Below are 10,404 nucleotides of genomic sequence, written 5' to 3' on the forward strand. Positions count from 1 at the left end.
GCAATGCATAGCAAATAAAAGTTCAGTTAAACTACAAACATTCACACCCTTTCCGTCCTATCTATAATTTACTGTCCAGTCTGAGATAAGTGTACAAAGAACTACAAAGGGAGGGTGTTCTAGACCACGAAAGGATTACAGATAAAGGACTCCCTAGTGGAGCCCTTAGGGTCCCTGGAAATGTCAAAAAAAAAAAAAAAAAAGTGCTACTTCCCAGCCTCTGCTTTATCTGCCCTAAAGTGCAGCAAGTTATTTAGGGTTTGCTAACTACTGGCCCCTTTACATTCATGTCCGAACTGTACTACTCCTGAAGTATGTAATAATTTTATAATCCGGAGCACCACTACGAATTGGTAGAAGACTGAATTCTTGGACTAGTCATTGGGGGATCTCTTTGAAATTTATTTATTTATTTTTTTAATATTTGTTTATTTATTTATTTATTATGTATACAATATTCTGTCTGTGTGTATGTCTGCAGGCCAGAAGAGGGCACCAGACATCATTACAGATGGTTGTGAGCCACCATGTGGTTGCCGGGAATTGAACTCAGGACCTTTGGAAGAGCAGGCAATGCTCTTAACCACTGAGCCATCTCTCCAGCCCCTCTTTGAAATTTATTAACCAGGCGTGGGGTTGCACGGCTTTAAAAGCCTTTAATACCAGTGCTCCAGGGGCAGAGGCAAGCGAATCTCTGAATTCTAGGCCAGCCTGGTCTACTTAGAGAATTCCGGGACAGCCAGAATAACAAAAAAACAATACAAAACAAAAAGCCGCCGGGCGATGGTGGCGCACGCCTTTAATCCCAGCACTTGAGAGGCAGAGGCAGGCGGATCTCTGTGAGTTCGAGACCAGCCTGGTCTACAAGAGGCTCCAAAACCACAGAGAAACCCTGTCTCGAAGAACCAAAAAAAAAACAAAAAACAAAAAACAAAAAGCCTAGGTCTTACAGAGCCCGGGCTGGTCTTGAACTGCTGATCCTCCAGGCTCCTGACTCAGGTGCTGGGGTTGCAAGCAGACATTACCACACCTAGGGTGCAAGACGGGCCTCCTGGTTGGTGGGCAAGCCCTCTACCAACTGAACCGCACTCAAGTCCGGAGGTGAAATTTATACCCTTGTCACAAGAATGGCTTAGGAAATGTTCATTGCCATTCGTTTCTATGAAATTGCAATTAATGGTTTTTTTGTTCTTGTTGGGGTTTTTTTTCAGGGTTTTTGTTGTTGGTGGTGGTGGTGGCTTTGTTTTGTTTTGTGGTTTTCTCGAGGCAGGGTTTCCATGTGTAGTCCTGGCTGTTCTGGAACTCACTCTGTAGACCAGGCTGGCCTTGAACTCATGGGTGAGAGTTGGTTCAGCTGCTAAGAGCTCTGCTCTCCTCCTCCAGAGGACCCTTGTTTGATTCCCAGCGTTTGTCTCCACAGAGGCCCACACCAATCCATGCCTCCAGTGCTGGAGGAGCCAATGCCCTCTCCTGACCTCCTCTACATTGTACAGATACGCATGCAGGCAAAACACCAGAAACATTAAATACTTTCTTTTCTTTTTTCTTTTTTCTTTTTTTTTTTTTTTGGTTTTTCGAGACAGGGTTTCTCTGTGGTTTTGGAGCCTGTCCTGGAACTAGCTCTTGTAGACCAGGCTGGTCTCAAACTCACAGAGATCCGCCTGCCTCTGCCTCCCGAGTGCTGGGATTAAAGGCGTGCGCCACCACCGCCTGGCAACATTAAATCTTTCTAAATGGGGCTGGAGACATGACTCAGTGGTTGAGAGCAATTGTTGCTCTTGCAGAGGACCCTCGTTCAGTTCTTAGCACCCACAAGGTGTGGTGTCCCTAACTCCAGTCAAATGATATGACATTTAGGAGATCTGATCTTCTAAATTCCTCTGGCACCAGACACTCAGGTGGTAATACAGCATACAGGCAAAAACACCCACACATAAAAACACAGTACATACTCAAAATCTCAAAAAAGAATTTTTAAAATAAGTGAATTTAAAAAAATCCACTGTTACCATCAATGTGTTTGGAGAAAAATGCTTTCATTTATTCCTTTGTTGTTGTTTGGTAACTATAAAACATGGAATTGGCCGGGCATTGGTGGCACACGCCTTTAATCCCAGCATTTGGGAGGCGGAGGCAGGCGGATCTCTGTGAGTTTGAGACCAGCCTGGTCTACAAGAGCTAGTTCCAGCACAGAGAAACCCTGTCTCGAAAAAACAAAAAAAAAACCATGGAATTGTTCTCAGAGGAATTGTGTTATTCAGGACAATAGAATCTGTGCTCCTTGGACCGTGGTCATTCATATTTGGTCATTCATATCTTTTCTCTTTGAAGACAGCTGTGTTTTGTGTTGACCAAGGTAACAGCATTATTATGTATTGAGTAATGCTACACAGTGGTAAAAGAGATGTAAAGAGCGGGGCGGGGAGTCGGGCAGTAGCGGCACATGCCCTTAATTCCAGAACTCGGGAGGCAGAGGCAGGCGGATCTCGGTGAGTTCGAGGTCAGCCTAGTCTATAAGAGCTAGTTCCAGGATAGGCATCAAAGCTACAGAGAAACCCTGTCTCAAAAAACCAAAAACAAACAAAAAAACAACAACAAAAACGAAATCCTATCATTTCCAACAACATATATGGAAATTGGGAGTAGAATGGTGGTTACCTGAGTCTGGGAAGAGAAAAGGGTGTGGGAAAATGTTGATCAGAAAGAACTGAGGTACAGTTAGACAGAAGCAAGAGGGCTGGGGGGACAGCTCTTGCCACCCAGATGTCAGAACTCGAGTTCAGATTCCTAGAACCCCCTCAAAAGCTGGGCGAGCATGTGGTCTATCTGTAAATCCAGTGCTTGGAAGCAGAGATGGATTCCCAAGGCAGAGGGGCTAGCTAGACTCGTGGAAGGGCCTAGCTCCAGGTTCTGTGGGAGATCCTGGCAGACAACCAAGTGGAGAACAGTCATCTCTGGCCTTTGCACCCATATACACACATGCGCATGTGCATCTAGACACACACATGAACATATATACACATGAGAAAATATTTTAAAAGAAAGCACAGGAGCAAGGGGTTCTACTGTGATCTCTCACAGTAAGGTTCATGTAATAACAATAATTTCAAGTTCCAGACCAGCCTGGGCTACATAGGAAATTCAAAGCTAGTCAAGGACACATAAGCTTCTAGAAAAGATTTTGAATGTTTTATGAAAGGAAAAAAAATATGTTTAAATTGATTTAAACATTACACACTGGCCGGGTGGCCCACACCTTTAATCCCAGCACTTGGTAGACAGAGGCAGCCTGATCCAGTGTGTTCTAGGACAGCCAGGACTGTTACATAGAGAAACCCTGTTCCAAAAAAACAAAATAAATAAATAAATAAATAAATAAATAAATAAATATTCCACACTGTGTAAATGTATCAAAGCATCACAAGGCACACTTTCTGTTTTTGTGTGTGAATTAAATATAAATTTAATTTTAAAAACAGCGTGCAAATGTTGAATGTGAACAAAAATAAAAGTGAGACTTCGTCTGTGACAGCCGACTGCACCAACCGAAAGGTTTGTGCTGTTTTCCCAGAGGCTCAGCTGAGGTTCTGTTTTGTTCCAAATGATGACGTAGATTTCGTCAATATGTGTCTGGTACAAAGGGGGGGCAGAAAGGATGCTTTTATTTTTACTTATTTTATTTTTGTTTGAGACAGTGTCTTTCTTTTTAGCCCCGGCTGTCTTGTAATTAACTATGTAGACTGGGCTGGCTTCAAACTCAGCAATCCTCCTGTCTCTGCATCTGAATGATGGGATAATGGCAAGAATCACCACACCTGGCTAGTCCCAATGTTTTTAATGTAAAAGTAAAACTGAATGAAACTATTTTCGGTTAGGCATATTTCTTAAGACGAGCCTCTCCACTGACACAAATAGTTCCAATCAGACCAAATTAGACCGAATAAAAGATGCCCATGTTTAATGCAGCTCTCTGGAGTGGCACCGGGAAAGCATGGCCAGGGGAGAGAGAGAGGAGAGACCACATGTTCCTTTCCTGGGCGGCAGCCTAAATAGCCTGTGGGAGTGGTCCTGACCCTCCCTGGGGAGGGAGGGGTCTCTGCTTGGCGCACTTTCTGGGAGGTGGAATCTGGACTCCCAGGGGAAGGGGCTTGAAATGAAGATTCCTGCTCCAAGGATGGGTGCCAGGGCCTGGGATGATGCTTTCATCCAAACACTTTCTCCTCCTCAGTCCCAGCTCTAAAAAAGAGCCTTTGCTGTTTCCCTACAAGAGCAAAGTCATAGCACATATCTCATGTGAACTACAGACTAGGCACCAGAAAGCAACAAAGTTGGGTGGGGGCACTGAGAACAAATATCTGCCGGGTGATGGCACAGGGACGGGTAGAGGCTTGTGAGCTTTTGTTTTTTTGATTTTGTTTCATTGTTGTCTGATTTGTTGAAGTTTTTTTGTTGTTGGTTTTTTTTTCTTTTCTTTTCTTTTCCTTTTTTTTTTTTTTTTGATTTGGTTGTTTGGTTAGTTTAGTTTTTTGAGACAGAATCTTTCTGCACAGCTCTGGCTGTCCTGAAGTTTATAGAGATCCCCCAGCCTTGCCTCCCTCCCAAGTACTGAGATTAAAAGCATGCGCCACCATGCCTGGCCTGGCTTTGAGGTTTAAAACAAATCTGTTTATGTTGTATATATTTTATTACATAAAAGAAAAAAAACCAGTCTGGGTGTGGTGATGTGCACTTTAGTCCCAGCGCTGAGAGGCAGAGGCTTAAGCAGGCCCATCTCGGAGAGTTCAAGGCCAGTCTGGTCTGTATAGTGAATTCCAGGACAACCAGGGCTACATAGTGAGACCCTGCCTCAACTCCTCCTTGCCCCTCCAAAAAACCCAACCCAACCAAACAGAAATATCCTTTGTCTGTCCTCCAAATAAGTGTTCCTTTTGGAGTACTACATGCGGTTCAAATCCGTGGTAGAGCCCTTTTGATCAATCTTTCTCAAACATTTCTAACTATGCTCCATGGAACAATGCCATCTTCTCTCCCAACCTGTGTGTGTGTGTGTGTGTGTGTGTGTGTGTGTGTGTATGGGTACCATGAAACTGAAATAAAAGTTCATGACAACACTCATACTATGTACATACATACTGAAGTTTTCTACGCTCTTCAAGACCAAGATTTTAAAAATGCTGCTTTCAACCCATCCGGTTGATTTCCTGGTGGACTGTGTGGCCTGTGGATAAAAACCTCAGGAGGTGGTCCAAGGCCTTCTTTCTCAGGAACAAACCTTCCCAGTGAGCAGAATAAAGGACTTACTCAAAGTGAAGGTTTCTGCCTGGTCCTCTGCCCACTGCTTCCAGTCTCTAGCACCCTGCACTTGAACAAATATTGACTTAGGTTTTTGAGTTGGGAGGCTGAGGCAGAAAGCACAGATGCAGGAAGCCTTTTGAAAACCTCTCAAGTGGCAACACAGGCTTTGGCTGGTGATGGCAAAGCAGGTCTTCCTAGAGACCTCTAGACCACTCTCACCCACAGGGAGTTCTGACCACGGCGCCGGGGTAACGTGCTGTCTCCTTTTTCGTTTCCACAGAATCGGAGCCCAGGGAAATAACTTTAGATCCAGACTCATAAAATATGAAACTGTGCTTGGGAGCAGGGTGAGGTCCAAAGAAGGGGTGTGGTCATCAACCCATGCTCTTAAGGGTGGTACTGTTTCCCCGTCTTTTCTCTCCTTCCGACGCTAACTTGAAACCTTTCATTTCCCAGTCCTTATACTAATGACCACATTATGGTCTTGTTTCCCTAGGGCAAAAGGTAAACACATACAAGACGATGGAACAGAAGCAATATCCAGACTAATAGGAAGGAGTCTGCCCCACTCTACAGCAAAGCCCAAGGTTATTTAGTTGGGGAAAGGAAGGTAATTAATTTTTAGTTAATTATAAGGATGTTTATACCAACTAATATAATGATGTGAAGATATGGGGCATGAGATTTAGTTACACTTGAGCAAAATAGAACTAATATAATAATAATAGAATTTTCAGTTTGGAAGCAACGTTAACTCGTGTGTTGACCTTTACCTTAGTAAGTGCTCTGTAAATGAAAGCCAAATACTCTGGGCAGTGATGGTGTATGCTTTAATCCTAGCACTTGGGAGGCAGAGACAGGTGGATCTCCGTGAGTTCAAGATCAGCCTGGTCTACAAAGCACAGGCTCCAAAGCTATAGAGAAACCCTGTCTCGAAAAAAAAAGAAAAAGAAAGAAAGTTAAATTCCTTACATACCACTACTTCATCCAAACGAGTGGCTAGAGTCTGTCTCTCTTACATCTCCAATGAGAGTAAATCTATAATTGCTGAAGAGACAATTCCTCCCAGAACCTTGGGTAGTTTGAACTTAAATATGAAGCACTCCATCACAAAGAGGGGGTGGGCCTTGTGTTGGAGGCCTGGTCTCTGGCTGACAGTACTATTGCCAGGCAATTGGAGAGTGTATTAAGTTCATTAATGGATTAATCTATTCATATGTTTGTTTATTTCACCACCCTGGAAAGCCCCACTTCTCTCTGTCTTTGTCTCTCTCGCTCTCTCTCTCTTTAAACCCTGCCTACTTGGAGAGTCTGGGAACAAAGCGAAGGCATCAAAATGCCCATTTCCACATTTTTGGCAGCTACTGCAGCTTCCTCCCCTGAAGCTGCCAATCATCCAAGTTCCTACCTAAGCGCTCGGCTTTTGACCATCCTTGTACATAAACCCAGCTTGTGGCAAACCTGTCATCACTCCTCACCTACAACCTATAAAGTCTCCCTGCTTTAGTTGGGGAGTCAAGGGGGGCTTAGTTCTGGGGAGGGGAAGGGAGTTCAGCTTCTCTAGCCTTCATCTCTGGAGGAGAACTCATCCGGGAGTTGCTTTGCTCAAACAACCTATTTTATACTCTTTCAATTCGCCTTGTCCAGGCTTACTGCATCAGCTGAGAAATTTATTATGGGGGTTGGGGCGGAAAACTTAGTGTTCACAGCTGAACCAGCTATTAGGAAGTGAGGCTAGTTAGAGAAAGGTCACTAGGGGTGACTCTCCCTGCTTTCTGATAACTGTGGGGTGACCAGCTTCACCCCACTGTGGCCTTTGGCCATGACTGTGCTGCTTCGGCATAGTCCCAGAAAGACTGAAGGTGGGGGCTAAAGCAGGTCATCTTTTAGTCCCAAAAAGACTGAAGGTGGGGGCTAAAGCAGGTCATCTTTTAGTCCCAGAAAGACTGAAGGTGGGGGCTAAAGCAGGTCGTCTTTTAGTCCCGGAAAGACTGAAGGTGGGGGCTAAAGCAGGTCGTCTTTTAGTCCCGGAAAGACTGAAGGTGGGGGCTAAAGCAGGTCGTCTTTTAGTCCCGGAAAGACTGAAGGTGGGGGCTAAAGCAGGTCGTCTTTTAGTTGTTCTTAGGTAAGTTGTCACAACAGCAGAGACGTTAACCAACACAGACGGAAGACGGCTCTTGGCTGCCCTGAGCTGCATTCCCTCTTCTACTTTCAGTAAATTAAATGGTGTCTGAAGACTGCTTCGCTGTCCCTAGAAATCCTTCTCAAGCTGAGTGTTCAGACCTCCTCCTCTTCTGCTTAGCTCTTCTCCCTGCTGCAACCAGAGGACCTGACATGGAGGACGTACAAGAGGAAAGATGCGTATTGGCTCCTGGTGAGAGACTTCAGTGCATCGTGGGAGGGAAGGCACGGCACTGTGGCCCCTTCACATCATGGCAAGCCAGGATGCAGAGAATTCCAGGCTCTTCTAGCTTTCTCTTTGTCTCCCGCCGAAAAATTATTACATGTTATTCATTTATTCTATGGTGGAGGAGGCATGCATGTTCCACAGCAGAGGACAGCTTGCAGGGGTTGGTTCTCTCTCCTCCCACCATGTGGGATCAGGAGAAGCAGCAAGTGTCTTTCCCACTCATCTCATCAGCTCCCTTCCCTTCCATTCCTCCTGGGTCACCAGCCATGCTCAGGATGGGTCTTCCTCCTTGGTTAGTGCTCTGAAGTGTCCTCACAGACACTCTCTTCTAGGCGACTCTAAATCCAGGCAAACAGGCAGTGAAGACCAACCATGGTGGCTGTGGTTCGGTATCTCCCAAGCTTCTGGCCACTTTTAGAAGCGTGGCACTACTGCTCTTTTCAGAAGGAACAAGGCCGTCATTCTTTCGTTGTAAGTACTACAGCCATAGTTGGCCACCAGCAGAGTTCAAAGGAAGCACATTTGTTTACTTGTTTGACACAGGATCTTGAACTCACAGACATGGACCTGCATCTGCCTGTTGAATGTTAGAATTAAAGGCATGTACCACCACACCTGATCTCATCGGTCTTATTTGAGCAAAGCAACTCCCGGGTGAGCTCTCCAGTCCCAGAGATTGAGGCCAGAGAAGCTGCATGCCTGGACTAAAGCAGGGAGCTTATATAGTTTATAGGTAAGGGGTTATGATGTGTCCACCACAAGCTGGATTTATGTCCAAGGTGCCTTCCTTTTGTTTGGAGATTCTCTGAGTGGGCAGGATTTGGAGAGAGAGAGAGAGAGAGAGAGAGAGAGAGAGAGAGAGAGAGAGAGAGGAATGAGATATCCTGGGATCATTCACGGACAAGCTGGAGATTCCAACCGAACAAACAACCTTTCCATAAAGGACAATAGTTTGGTGGGTCTCTGTGAGTTCAAGGTCAGCCTGGTTTACAGAGTGAGTTCCGAGACAGCCAGGACTACACAGAGAAACCCTGTATCATAAAACAAAACAAAAAAATAGGACAATAGTTAAAACTTCTCAAGCATATAATTTGTGCTGGCCTCATAAGGTCTTAAACAGACCAGTTCATATAACCCTCATCAAAATCTTTAGAAATTAAAACTGATATTACGACCATTTTCCAGGCACAGTATTGTAGAATATTATTTTAACTAAGCAAAGATGTGTTACATTTGTTTATGTTGCCTTTGTTTAATTGTGAAAAGATTTTGTTGCTGTTTCATCTTACCTGCCTGATTGAGTTAATAAAAAGCTGAATAGCTAGACGGGAAAGATTAGGTAAGGCTAGCTGGCAGAGAGAATAACTAAGAGGCGAATCTAGGCTCAAGAGAGAAGGAGGTAAGAGTAAGAGAGAAAGAGAGGGACTAGCCCAGGGCCAGAAGCCAGGCAGCTATCAGCCAACCAGACACGAGACGCAGAGAAAAGAAGACACACAGAAGGAAGAAAGGTAAAAAGCCCCAGGCAAAACATAGATGAAGAGAAATAGGTTAGGTTGAAAGAGCTAAGAGAAGGCCAAACATTCATAAGTAATAAGAAGTCTCCGTGTCATGATTTGGGAGCTGCTTGGTGTCCCAGAAGAAAAAGCCTTATTTCAGCATGGCAACTGGCATTATACAGAAACTGAACAATCTGCCTACACTGAAATAACCAGCACTCAAAGCTAAGCCATCCAGCTTCTCAAACTCCACACTCCAGCTCCTCACAGACCCAATCATGACCTAGACTTCAGCACCACGTATTTTCCTCCTGACTTCTCAGTTACTGCATGGGACCACTTGTGAAGGGATCAGGATTGGCCCAGGACACCCCAAGACCATTTGCTCCAGAGGGACAGAGGGCAGGGAATAAGAGACAAAGACAGAGCCAGGTGGTGGTGGTGGTGCCCTCCTTTAATCCCAGCACTCGGGAGGCAGAGATAGGTGAAACTCTGTGAGTTCTGCCTGGTCTGCAGAGTGAGTTCCAGGACAGACTTCAGGGCTACAGAGAAACCTTGTCTCAAAATCCCCCCACACACACAAAAAAAAAAAAAAAAAAAAAAGAGAGAGAGAGAGAGAGAGAGAGAGAGAGAACAAGAAATAGAGGAGACTTGGTGTACAAAGGACTCCTCAGGATAGAGAGGAGGCAGACATGGCCCATAGGAAAATGACAGTTTATAAAAGGGCAAACCCTGTGTTAGGATGTTATTAATTTTAACTGGGCATGTTAAGTGAGTGAGTCAAAGGGAGCTTTTGCTTGCTCCTCTCAAAACTCCGATAGCTAATCCTTGGTAGTCAGCCTCAGGAGGAGGAAGTAGCCAAATAAGGGAATAGACCTTGGTGGCTAGCTTTAGGAACGTAATCTAAAGATTTTTAGCAAGGCAGAGGGAACGAGGAAGAAAGGCAAGGCCTGACGTAGGCGAGTTTGCCATGCTCGAGTTGGCCAGAGTTCCTTCAACTTGAATGGGACAATTTGAGGGAGTTCCGTACCTATAGGATCCCCCCAGATTCAATTTCATTTTCAAAATCTGCATTGATATTTATATTGAAGGGCAATCCCAGATAATCCTGAAAAGCTCAACTCTGCAGTGTAACTCTGCAGACGGCCCCATTGGACAGCCTCATGCAACCACATTTTTGCTTCGGACAGCTGATTTTTTTAC

This window comes from Chionomys nivalis, chromosome 3, assembly GCF_950005125.1.
Source record: "Chionomys nivalis chromosome 3, mChiNiv1.1, whole genome shotgun sequence".
Taxonomy (NCBI): Eukaryota; Metazoa; Chordata; class Mammalia; order Rodentia; family Cricetidae; genus Chionomys; species Chionomys nivalis.